This window comes from Mandrillus leucophaeus, unplaced genomic scaffold, assembly GCF_000951045.1.
Source record: "Mandrillus leucophaeus isolate KB7577 unplaced genomic scaffold, Mleu.le_1.0 Scaffold327, whole genome shotgun sequence".
NCBI lineage: Eukaryota > Metazoa > Chordata > Mammalia > Primates > Cercopithecidae > Mandrillus > Mandrillus leucophaeus.
In genome coordinates this window covers 1,512,596-1,526,541 of record NW_012103443.1, presented here as the reverse complement: position 1 = coordinate 1,526,541, position 13,946 = coordinate 1,512,596, and positions in this window count along the sequence as shown.

Below are 13,946 nucleotides of genomic sequence, written 5' to 3'. Positions count from 1 at the left end.
TGGTTTTATATAAATTCCATCCCCCTTTTTTTTCTTTTTTTTCTTTTTTTTTTTTTTTTTTTTTTTTTTTGGATACTTCTGAACTGGTGAGGTGTGCTTACAATGAGGTTTACTCTAAAAGCTATTTTTTTTTTACTTTGTTGTTGTTGTTGTTGTTAGCAAAGCAGTTGCCACTACAGATTGAATGCATTTGGGCCATCCGTGTGTTACTGGGTTAAGGATTTTTGATAGGAAGACCTCAGTGCTTTTGGGATATGCCCTTGTTTACGCTGACAACAAAGTAGTATTGGAGTGTTACAGGGTTACGGAGAATACCTTCAATTATCAATTACAGGTTTTAAATTTACCTTGGCTTTTAAAGGAATAGGGTACACTTTTTTTTTCTTAACTACTTGTATATCTCTCTCTTTCTTTCTCTCTTTTTGTCTCTCTCTCTTTGACTTTCCTTTTGCCCCTGTCTCTTCTTCTCTCTCTCTACCTCTCTCTTTCTCTCTCTCTCTCTCCTTAACTCTTTCTTTGTCTGTCTCTTCCTCTTTCTCTTTGCCTCTTTTCCTCTCTGTCTCTTTCCTTTCTCTCTCTCTGCTGGTCTTTCCTTGCCTCTGCCAGCCACTTATGCTACTGTTCTCTCAACCACTGTGTGTTGGGGGCGGGGGGGCGTGTAAAACTAGCTGTAACCAAGTGTCTATGTACCCGAATTGGTCTGGGTTCCCAGGCTTACAGGTTACCTTGTGCCACACCTTTGAAACAAGGGATCTGTCCAGGCTTCCTTCTAATGGCCACCCTACCTCTAATGCTGGCCAGTCTATCTTACAAAAAGTTTTAAGTTTTCCTGGTGTCATAGTACTCCATAGTCTCCCTTAAATTCTTTTTTTGAAAATTTTCAACATAGTTCCTAGTAGGGTGGGCTTATTTGTGCCTGACCCATGCTTCTTTGAGACAGAACACCATGCTTGCACCACACGTACACTACAAAACAAAGAACAGGTAAAAAGGGCACACACACACTTTTGCAGTTTGAATCAAACCAAAATCGAAACCAAAATCAGAGTATCCAGAAATCCAAGCCAGGTCAAAACCAAAACCAAAGTATCAAGCAATCCAAATCAAAAACAAAAACCAAAGTGCCGGTACAGGCACACTATGGGTGATTAGGCCATACTTCCACTCAAATGGAGTAGGCAAGTTCCCAAGACCAATCCTGTCAAGCAATTCAAACCAGGTCAAAACCAAACCCAAAACCAAAATTGAAGTGCCGATAAAGGCACACCATGGGTGATCAGGCTATGCCTCCACTCAAACGGAGTGGGCAGGTTTCAAATACTAGTCTTACCAAGTTTTAGATGTCCGGACTCCAAGTGCCTGTTCCTTCCCAGTGTTCAGCCACTGTGTTGATCCTCCCGGGGGGCCTGCCACACACTGTTCTGGCGAGGCGTCCTACCAGGGCAAAAGCCTACTTGGGAGTGCTCTCAGGATCTGCGTCACTCGGGCTGGTCGGAGTCCCCCGCGGGATGTTCCACAGGGCAGGCTTAAGCCACCTAAGGAGCTGCCTCGGCCATCCACCATTCACCTCGCTTCCCAGTCAGGGAACCAAGAAATGTAGCAGGACGAGCCGCAGACAAAACTCCTCAGACACCAAGTTAAAGAAGGAAGGGGTTTATTCAGCCGGGGGCATCGGCAAGACTCCTGTCTCAAGAGCCCAGCTCCCCGAGTGAGCAATTACTGTCCCTCTTAAGGGCTCACCGCTCCAAGGGGGTCCACGTGAGAGGGTTGTGATTGATTGAGCAAGCAGGGGGTATGTGACTGGGGGCCGCATGAACCAGTAATCAGATCGTAACAAAACAGGATAGGGATTTTCACAGTGCATTTCTATACAATGTGTGTAATCTATAGATAACATAACCGATTAGGTCAGGGGTCGATCTTTAACTACCAGGCCCAGGGTGTGGCGCCAGGCTGTCTGCTTGTGGATTTCATTTTTGCCTTTCAGTTTTTACTTTTTCTTTCTTTGGAGGCAGAAATTGGGCATAAGACAATATGACGGGCGGTCTCCTCCCTTACAGCCACCCCAAAAGATTAAAGGGATTAGTACCTGCTACACACCCAAGGCCAGGAACAGTGTCTAGCTCTGCCTACCAGAGTAGAAAAACTCATAATTTCTGGGACAACCAAAAGAGTAACCAGGAGGGTCTTGCCTCAGACATGGGGAATAATTAGCTCTAGACTAAACACAGCTCTGGTTCTATCTATTTGTTCTATCACAAATCATAAAAGCAGGACTGGAAAGGATCAGAATGTTTCCAAGGAGCTTAATCTGCACCTCAGAACAAAGTTCAGATATATTTATAGCAATACAAAGGGATCCGGCCCCCAACAAGGTAAAAGTAAAGGCTGATGCAGTAAAAATTACTGCATACAAAGAAACAGAAATTACAGGCATGTAAAGAAGCAGAAAAATACAACCAATAATGAAGAGAAAAATCAACTAAGAAGGAAGATGAACTGATACAGATGTCAGAATTAGCAGACAATGATATTTAAACATTTATTTTTACTGTCTCTATACATTCAAAAAGTTAAAACCCTGTATATCAAATCTTATAGTATACAGCAAAAATGACATTATGAGGGACATTTTAGATGTTAATACTTATATTAGGAAAGCCAAGATACTAAATGTTAATGTGTAGGAGGAAAGAGATAATACAAATAGAAGCAGAAATTAATGAAATATAAAATTATAGATACAATGGAGAACGTTAACAAAGGCAAACATCGGTTCTTCCAAAATAATCAGGCCAGGTGTGGTGGCATGTGTTCTGGGCTCAAGTGATCTGCCCTCCTTGATCTCCCAAAATGCTGGGATTACAGGTGTGAGCCACCATGTCCAGCCTAAAATGAAAAGATTTAATTAAAAGTTACAATTAAGTGAAGTGGGCCACCTGAATCATGTCCCTCTCGACAGAATACAATGTGAAACGCACGACTTTGCTATTAAGTATCCTTACCAAAAATGCATAACCTGAACTTAATCAAATGTACCAGACCAATACACAATACAGAAAATATTGTATGCAATACAGGGATATTGAAACAAGTTAAATGACCCCAAGAAGAAATTATCAGATAAATGTACCACGTGGGAACCATTTTGGAATAACCAGCTTAAATATATGCTCACAAAACCCAAAACAGAAGATGGAAAACTATTAAAATAGAATTAGAGATATAATAAACAGATTCTAAAAGACTTTTTGGAAAATTATGGATATTTGAATGTGGATAATATATTAGAGAGTATTATGGAATTAGTGTTACTTTCCTTAGGTTTTGATAGTGGTGTTTGGTTATATAGGAAAACATCATTCTCAAGAAATGCAAGTGAGTCATTTGAGGAAGCCATGATGTCTGTAATTTACTTCAAAATGGTTCAGGAAGTGGGAATAGAGAAAAGAAGAAGAAGAAGAAGAAAGCAAAGAAAGACAAAGAGAAGGTGAAGAAGGGGCAGAAGGAAGAGGAAGGAAGAAGAATGACAGAAGAGAGAAGAGAAAAAGAAGAGGAGAGGAGAGAGAAGAGAAGAGAAGAAAAATCAAATTTGGTCAAATGATAATTGGGGAATCTAGAGTAAGGGTGTATGAGTTTTATTGCTACTACTCTCAACTATTTTCAGGTTTAAAAAATTTTAAATAAAATTCGAGGGGACTTCTTAAGACTCTACATTCTTAAAACTATACAGATAAGACAAAACTAAATAAAAAGGTAAGCAAAGGAATGATGATTCAAGATAACAGCAGTTACCTGAGGTTTGGGCAGTGGTCAAATGAGATAATGCAAAGAGGAGCACACACACACGTAAATTATTGTTCTATATCCAGTTTTAATGTTAGGTTAGCGTTTCATGGGTGTTTATTACATTATTTCTATAAATTAATAATTATATAAATAAGGATGCCCATAAATGCAAATGTGTCATGAACTAAGGATTACATTAGTCCACTTCTGTGTTCTTATGTCACCCCCTGCCTACTCCCACAAAAGCAGTGAAAATAAACAACTATGTATCTTAAGTGGAAAATTCTAGTGATTAGCCTGGACTATGCAAGAATGCGTTCTAAAGTGTCTCATCCATTTCATCTGAAGCTAATGGTTGTGATGTTCCAAGAATAATGAACAACTATTTTAAATACTCTACTATTAACCAATGATTCAACTTTCTCTAATCACTTTCTTATTTAAAGAAAATGATACACTTCTGCTGTGATTTAGGGAGATATTGGTGAGAATGTAATTATCATTCAGACACAACAGTATAAGAGGACAAAATATGTTATTTCTAAATATCAAAATTAATATTAATAATATTTCAAGTAATTGAGCATCTTAATAGAGTGCCATGTATTTGTTTTATTGCACATAAGTGGAACATTGCGGGCAGGTAGAGAAGCTCGGCTTTGAAGTCGGGAAAAATCCTGGGTTCAAGTGTCCATTCCTACCCCTTGCTAGCCGTCTGGCACTGCACAAATTATCTAAACTCCTGAGATGTCAGTTTCCTCATCTGAAGCTGGCTCTGCACCAGCAGAATTGTTGCATCTTTAAAGATAGTCGATTTAAAGTACTTAGAATAGTACCTGGCACAATTCTAAATATCATAAAAGATGGTTATTATTACCATCTTGAAACATTTAACTGATTTCTTCTTCTATCTACCTACCTACCTACACACAGAAACACACACACACACATACACACGCACACATCCTACTTACTGACAAAGTTACACTATTATCAGAAGCTTAAATAACAAAACAAATTTAGTAAGTACATGTTGCTCTAAAAATGTAAGGAATGTAACACTCCTTAAGACTCTCTTCCCTTTTCATTAGGAAAATTAGGGTACTTTTCATTAGATGATTTCTAAGGTTCCAACAACTCTAACATTTTATTATTCTATAATTCTATGCTTACTGCCTTTGAGAGTGTTTAGAAGCCATTAGAATGAAGATGAATTTAGTTTTAGTTTAGAGTTTTGTTATGTTTTTGTTGTTGTTGTTTGGAGACAGAGTCTCACTCTCTCGCCCAGGCTGGAGTGCAGTGGTGCAATCTCAGCTCACTGCAACCTCCACCTCCAGTGTTCAAGCAATTTTCCTACCTCAATCTCCTGAGTAGCTGGGATTACAGGTGCCCGCCACAACACCTGGCTAATTTCTACACTTTTTGTAGAGTTGGGATTTCACCATGTTGGCCATGCTAGTCTTGAACTCCTGGCCTCAAGCCGCCTGCCTCGGCCTCCCAAAGTGCTGGGATTACAGGCGTGAGCCACCACACCCGGCCTGTTATATTTTTAAAGATGGAAGAGGATGTTCAACTTCAGCGTTTTCATGACTGAACAAGTTTACGAAGCTTCTACTTCCTACAGTAGGACACACCCATTTAAAATTTGGTAATACACTGTACTTCTGGTATATGGACAAATTCCATTTCAGAATTCTGTTTGCTCTGCTGGCCTCTTTGCACTCCTTTCCTTAAGCTATTGAGGAAGGTACTTAATAAATCTTTTAAAATACTATAGCTTACCCCAGAGATATTTCATTGTAGATATGATAACAGATGCATTCTAGGAGTCTCAGTTCCCTCCTCCATCCCTCCCTTCCTTCCTTCACTTCCTTTTAACAATATAAAGTTCTCAGGCACGGTGGCTCACCCTTGTAATCCCAGCACTTTGGGAGGCCAAGGTAAGCAGATCACGAGGTCAAGAGATCAAGACCATCCTGGCCAACATGGTGAAATCCCGTCTCTACGAAAAATACAAAAATTAGCCAGGCATGGTGGCACACACCTGTAGTCCCAGCTGCTTGGGAGGCTAAGGCAGGAGAATTGCTTCAATCTGGGAGGCAGAGGTTGCAGTGAGCCGAGATCATGCCACCCCACTCCAACCTGCCAACAGAGCGAGACTTTGTCTAAAAAAAAAAAAATGAAGTAATCAAAGAGAGTTACTCAGATTAAAGTGTTAATATATCATAGTGATCTTTGGACTGAAAAGTTGTAAGGTGTTAACTAAGTGGCAACGTCTTGAAATTGTAAGTAAAATATTATTGACAGTATATTAACCTTTTTGTGTGTGGTCATTATAAAAACAACATAAAACTAGTTAGAAGAAGTGTTTTTAAATGATGACACATCCTGTAACACTAAGTGAACAATTCTGTATCTACTTATTTTAGTATAAGTTCTTGCTTTTATAAACTTGCTATCACAGTATGTATGTCTGTGTATGTGGTATTTGATTAAGAAAAGTACCCTAATTTTCCTATTTAACCATTTCCCTATTAGAGTCTAGGTAGCCTCTAAATTTTTGTTAATTTAGAAATGCTATAATGAACTTTTTCAAGTATGTGGTTTTATTCATATAGAATTATTTCCTCATGATAAATTAACAGTAAAGAAAATACAAGTTGAAAAACAAAACAATATATGTATTATAGATCTTTATTGCTTATTACTTTCCAAAAATATATGTGTATGTGTGTGTGCTAAAATATAGCAATGTATACAATATAGCAGTATCTATTTTAGGATATTATCTGTAGATGAGTATACCAAAGAAATGCCTTCTCAACTTAAATTACTTAACTAAGAGTGCACACCAGAATTAACTTTTACCAATCTTTTTTTTTAGTATAATCAACAAGATATTTGGATGTAATTTTCAGCATTCAATTTAAAAGAAGGTTTTCAGTTCAATGTCCTAATGAGATATCGGTTACTGTAAAAAGGCTAAAGGCCATCTAGTGTTCTGATTTTGTCAATCCAGCTTTATTGTCTTCTAAAAATTGATACCTTGAACTTACTAAACTGTCTAGAGCTATAACCCACTAAATGTACTTGTCATATTTTTCTTAGCCATGGAGTAACTAAATTAAACGTGCAACCAATACAAAACATAGACAAGAAAATAGTTGGCCTGTAGCAGGTAGGGAAAATAGCAGCCTATTTTACCAATTTGTCTCTACTACCCTCTAGTGGAATCACAATCATAATATCCTTATGGTATAGCCTTCGGATTAAACACACACACACATACACACACACGCACACACAGAAATCGATTTTAGCTTTATAGAGTTGGCCCCAGACTTAGATGTTATGAACTCCTAGAGAGAAATGTCTTTTAAATGGCATTCTTGCTCCTCTGTCTTCCCACCCTAATCCTTTCTGAAAGTACTGTCAGATTAATCTGTATAAAGGGAAAATGTGATTCTATCATGTCCCTGCTCAGTCAAAGAAAAAGAACCTTCCATTCTTCCCATTGGATTGCTTGAAGTGCTGCTGGTAAACTCCCCATGGTGGTTTCCAGAGCTCTTCACAATGTGAATCCAACTCTCCTTCCATTCCTCTAAGCCCTTCACCCCCTGTACCCACCCTACCCTCCAGACAAATCCCACTTCTGGATGTTCTCTCACCCCTCCCCATGTTTCGCTCTTTCTGCCCAGAATGCCACCCACCTGGTCATCTCCACCCCACTGACTTCCTTCTTCCATCTCTACTTGCCAAAGTTGTGCTCATCTTTCAAGAATTATTTCATATGCACTCTATTCAACTGTAACAAGCTCCTTTCATCAGTTCCAAGCAAGCCAGGTGCCTTTATGACACTGCATAGGCACTGTTGCATATGCTGTTCCCCTTACATGGATGTTTAATCCAGTCCCACTCTCCCTCATTCCCATTTCAAAGGATAGCATCATCTTTCCTTCCAAACCCACTGCAGGGATCACATCATTAATGAAGCTTATCTGCCTTCCCAAGAGTTATTTTCCTTTCTCCTGTGACCCCATACCAATGTATGCAACTTTCTGTTCCAGTACCCACTACACGAGCTATTTTTGTAAGAATAGATAGTAATCAATAAGATTAAGAAAAAGAAATCATGTGTGAAGAGCTTACCTCAGGCTAAGCACTGATCTAAGTAAATGTTATATGGGTAACTCAGTTTATGATCAAAGCATTACAACTGGGTACTATTATTATCAACACTTGAGTGGAGAAGGCACAGAGAAATGAAATTATTGCCCAGAGTCACAGATGAGGTAAGGCGGGAGCCAGGAGTTAAAAACATTTGAGTCCAGGTGGTCTCTAGATCTGAGCTTTGAACCACCATGACGGCATACTCATTTTAGAAGGGCGCTTTGTCATGATAGCACAGCCAACATGCCTTTTGAGTCTCTGGTTTAGGGATTGGCTACAGAAAGAAAATATGATTCCAGGGTTGAGAAGAAGTTTTGGTTTTGTCTTGTTTAAGAGCAAGTTGATTTTTCTCTTTAAATTATTTTTTTGTGTATATGTCTCCCCACCTAGATTCTGAAGCATGGAAGGACCACCTTGTATCTTAATCTTGTTTCTGTAGCCATTATTTAAGCTAGTGCTTGCGGCATAGGAAAGGCTCTAATAATGGTATCAAATGTTGTTGATACAGCAGATGAAACCTTTTCCTTTTTGTACCATCTGGATGTGACCTCTTTTCTTTGTATCCCCACTGCACTTGGTTCAAAACCCCAGCTGAAGGAAGACAATCAGCGTAAAGGAAGTATAATCATTTGTTGCATTATTTCTTATTTCGGCTCCTTCTCTCAACCTCCAAAATCTCACAAATCACCACTAAAGAATTTACTCATGTAACCAAACACCACCTGTTCCCCAATAACCTATGGAAATTTAAAAAAAATTAAAAAGAACCGGTAGTCTAGTTCATCTTTGTATCTTTAATGGTCCTCAGATAATTCCTGGCAAACAGAAGACACTTCGTATTTGGTGAGTGGAACTGACATAGTTTGGAGCTTTTGTATAGTGCCATGTGTTGTACTTCAGCAGCACATCCCTGCTATAAAATGATGCACAGCACAGAGCCAGATAAGGGACGTTCATAAGGAGGTCCTCAGGCACTACCACACTCTGAAGTGCTTGTCTCATTTTTGAGGAAAGAATACATTATGTTCCAGATCATTTTAGCAGTAAGAGAAATGTCATTGTAGCTTTGCTCTTTGAAATTTGTTAATTATAGTAAACATTTAAAATGAACTGGAGTATTTCATGATGTTAAATCTTCAGGCCTGTTTCATTTCAGATGACAGAATAGTGAGTTAAATTAGGACTTCATTTGTTTAACACCATTAGAAAATGAGCTTTTATATGAATTCCTTAACTTGCTGATTAGAGATCTAATCATAATCCATTGCCTTTGTTCAGTGGGATGACTTTATAAAGATAAAAACTTAAAGAATCACTTCTCACTCTACATTTTTAGTCCTGGAAGAAAGGCCTATCTTAGGCATAAGTAGTATTGTGATAAAGTTTAAGGGACATCAGGAATCCATAAAAAATATAAAAAATACCTAAGCAATTCAACTACAATGACTGCCCTGATCATTTCTCTCAGCTTCAACTATATATAAAATTGTCCACAGGTTTCAGAGTTAGATGCACCATGATTCTAATGAAGCTTAAGTGTCCCTCTCACGGCTCTGAGAGGGACACTTAGCAACATGCTCATGTAGTCATGTTTTTGTAAAATGTATACAGTAAGATATTTTAACTACAATTGATTAAGGCTTCTGTTTGTTTCCACTTCAATTCTCTATCAGTTACATTTCCCCACCTCTTCAATGGCATTGAGTGACTATGAACATTTTTGGGGTTCAGCCCAGGGGAAGTTGAGTTGAGGATACATTGCTGCGACCTAAATGTTTATGTCCCCTCAAAATTCATAGTTGAAATCCTCATCCTCAAGGTAATGATATTGGGAGGGGGGTCTTTGGCAAGTGATTAGCTCATGAGAAGGGACCCTGAAAGAGGCCTGAGAGAGAGCCCTTGCCCCCTCTACCATGTAAGGTTCGAGTGAAAAGAGCTGTCTATGCAAAATCAGGCCCTCGCTATACACTGGACCTGCCAGAGCTCTGATCTTGGACTTCCCAGCCTCCAGAACTGTGAGAAATAAATTTCTGTTGTATATAGCAACCTAGTCTATGGCATTTTGTTACAGCAGCCCAAGTGGACTAAGACATACTTTAGATTGGAATTAATGGTATCCAGTTGTTTATCCACAGCACTTCCAAGGTATTGCCAGCAGTCCTAATGTAGGCCCAGCTCCCAGGAAACTCTTTCCACCTGCTCTGAAAACTCTCTTGGCATCTGGAAGTGAAGGTGTAAGGTAAAAGATCTTAACTGAACCAGAAGTAAGTAAGTAGTGGGTAACAGAGGAGAAGCTAACCTGCGGAAAGTTCTTTCAATTATCACATGTGGCTGGGCATGGTGGCTCATGCCTGTTAATTCTAACATTTTGGGAAGCTGAGGTGGGAAGACTGCTTAAGCCCAGGAGTTGCAGACCAGTCAGGGCAACAAAACAAGACCCTATCTCAACACCACCACCACCAATAACAAAAAATTAGCAAGGTGTGGTGGCATGTGCCTGTAGTCCCAGCTATTCAAGAGGCTGAGGCAGAAGATCACTTGAGCCCAGGAGTTCGTGGTTATAGTGAGCCATGATTGTACCACTGCACTGCAGCCTGAGTGACAGAGCAAGACCCTGTCCAAAAACAAACAAACAAACAAATAAACTTAGATGTATAAAATTATAAGCAGACAGGACTTTGATTTTCATCATTACCTCATATAAACTGAACTTCTCTTGTGTCAGGAATACACTCATTAATATATGATAAACAATTATAAAAACATAAGATAATTTTTGGAATCTGGAATATTTGGAATCAACAAATCAGGATTACCATAACTCTTGCATTTGTAGGGCACACACTTAGAGCAGCAGTACAAACAGCTAAGATGTGAAATAAATGTTTCCTCAAATTGGACAGAAATTCTAAAAATTTACATGATATAACCAATAATGAGATAGGAAGCCAAAGAAGCTTTTTTGAAATGATCAATCATTCAAAGCCAGTTTGGATTAACCATGCTAGAGGAAAGACTAAATTACCTTTTTTCTCTTTCTTTTTTTTTTTTTTTTGAGACGGAGTCTTGCTCTGCCGCCCAGGCTGGAGTGCAGTGGCCGGATCTCAGCTCACTGCAAACTCCACCTCCCGTGTTTACGCCATTCTCCTGCCTCAGCCTCCCGAGTAGCTGGGACTACAGGCGCCCGCCACATCGCCTGGCTAGTTTTTTGTATTTTTTAGTAGAGACGGGGTTTCACCGTGTTAGCCAGGATGGTCTCGATTTCCTGACCTCGTGATCCTCCCATCTCGGCCTCCCAAAGTGCTGGGTTTACAGGCTTGAGCCACCGCGCCCGGCCACCTTTTTTCTCTATATAGAAAATATTATAAAGTTGCATCACGAAAAAACAAAGATGAAGGAGCTTGTAAGGTGAGTAGATAACAAAACAGTTAAAATATGATTCTAAAAAATGTAGCTTAAAAAAGTAGACAAAAAGCATTATAAAGATGTATCAACTAATTAATAAAAATATAATTTGTGGATTTTATGATTTTATATGATTTTACAACTTAAACAATTCTATAATTTTGTGATTTCTTATTCTCAATACATAGTCTTCCTCACACTTAATTTTGGATTCCTTTTCTTGAAAAGGATCCCTTTTCTAAGTTTGTTCCTGCTGCTATAACAAAATACCATAGACTGAGTAACCTATAAACTATGTATCACAGTTCTGGAGACTGGGAAGTGCAAGACCAAGGCACCAGCAGATTTGCTGTCTGGTGAGGCCTGCTGTCTGTTTCCAAGATGGTGCCATCTTGCTGTGTCCTCACATGGCCGAAGGGCAAAAAGAATGGACTCCGGGTTCTCACACAGCAGAAGAAATGGAAAGATACCAGCAGCTCTCTGCGGCATCTATTATAAGGGCATTAATCCCATTAATGAGGAAAAAGCCCTCAAGGTTTTAATAATCACCTCCCAAAGGCCAAACCTCTTAATACCATCACCTTGGGGTTTAAGTTCCAACATATGCATTTCAGAGGGGCACATACCTTCAAATCATAGCAATCCCCAAGTGATATACACTTCAGGCCCCATGGAACCTACACCTACCCTTGGCCATATCCAGCCACATGGATGTCCCATAGTACTTCACTATCAATATGCCCAAAGTGATGCTCCATGCCCCATAGCTGCCCCTTAGCATCTCTCTAGAAGAGCAGGACCCTCAGCCTGTTGCAAAGCCACACACCCAAGTCATTCCTGATGATTCCTTCTCCCTTGTTTAACCCAGTCCCAGCTCCTAAAAATATCTCATTGTCATTTCTTCCTCTTGAAACTGACTGCCATCTCCCCGTGTTCCACACCTGCTGGGACTGCTGCAGAGCCCTTCATTTTCTGCTGGCTCTCATGCTGCGTCACCAGTCCTCCTCATGACTTTTCCCTCCTAACTCCCACTTATGCCCATGTCACTGCCTTATTCACATTTTTTTTTTCAAGTCCAACCTCTAATCCAGATCTTTTAGCATGACCTTGAACATTACCTTCAAGGTATAGATATTATTTAACTCCCTAGCCTAATGTTTAAGACCGTTGCTCAGCCCCCAGACTCTGTTTATGTTCCAGTGTACTGAATTAATTTCAGTCTGCAAACTCACATTGTTCTTTGTTGTCAATGGATCAAGAAGCTCTCCACATTCATTAGTCTTCTTGGCAAACTCTTTTCATTCCTTAAGACTCAGTTCAGTCACTTTGCTATGAAGCCTTGCCTGATGCCCTCTCCCCATGTCCTGCACACAGCAGTCTTCCACCATATTGCATTGTAAACATTTGCACCCCACCCAGGTGGAAGATCCATAGCTACTCACCTGTTACCCTTGATCCTCATTAGTCCCAAAGTTGATGTATGAATCTCTTCTCCCTACACCATGCCCGGTTTCTAAAATTCCAATGAGAGATTAAGGTGGGTTGACATGTATGCATTTAAATTACAACCACCAAGAGGTTTAGAGTGATCTCTTTCTCTTTTTTGGGGGGGATGAAGATAGGGCGCATGGAGGTTGTATATGACAAACTTTTATTATCTGTATTTTACACTTTGGATTATTTTTTAAAATTTACAGAAAAATCACATTCCTTTTATAATCAGAAAATGCCCAACTCTGTCATAGCAACAATAGATAGTTCAGTATTTTCCCTTGTGGTGAAAAGAACTGAATCTCTATATCTTGCATTTTCTATCACTTTCCTTTCTGATTTAACATAAAGAAAGATCAATCTTCTTCTTTTGCATATATTTTGCAGCAACTTTTACACTTTATTTTCTTTTTATGTATTTGTCTGTATAGAGACAGGGTCTTACTATGTTGCCCAGGCTGGCCTCGAACTCCTGGCCTCAAGGGATCCTCCACCTTGGCCTCCCAAAGTGCTGGGATTACAGGTGTGAGCCACTGCGTCCGGCCAATTTTTACAATTTTTATCCAGTAGCAATGGAGGCCTTGGCAAGACTGATTCATTCATTCATTTATTTATTCTTTCATTTTTGGGCTAGGGTAGTACATTCACATGGCTCAACATTCAAAAGGTAAAAACTCTCCTTTCCACCTCTGTGCCAGGTCACTCTTGTGTTCCACAGAGGGCACATTTCTATTAGTTTCTTCCACTTCCTTCCCAACGTGTATTTTCTTTTTCTTTCTTTCTCTCCTTTCCTTTTTTTTTTTTTTTTTTTGAGATGGAGTCTCGCTCTGTCGCTAGGCTGGAGTGCAGTGGTGCCATCTCGGCTCACTGCAACCTCCGCTTCCCAGGTTCAAGTGATTCTCCTGCCTCAGCCTCCCTAGTAGCTGGGATTACAGGCACGTGCCACCATGCCCAGCTAATTTTTGTATTTTTAGTATAGAGATGGGTTTTCGCCACGTTGGCCAGGATGGTCTCGATCTCCTGACAACGTGATCCACCCACCTCGGCCTCCCAAAGTGCTGGGATTATAGGCGTGAGACACCGTACCTGGC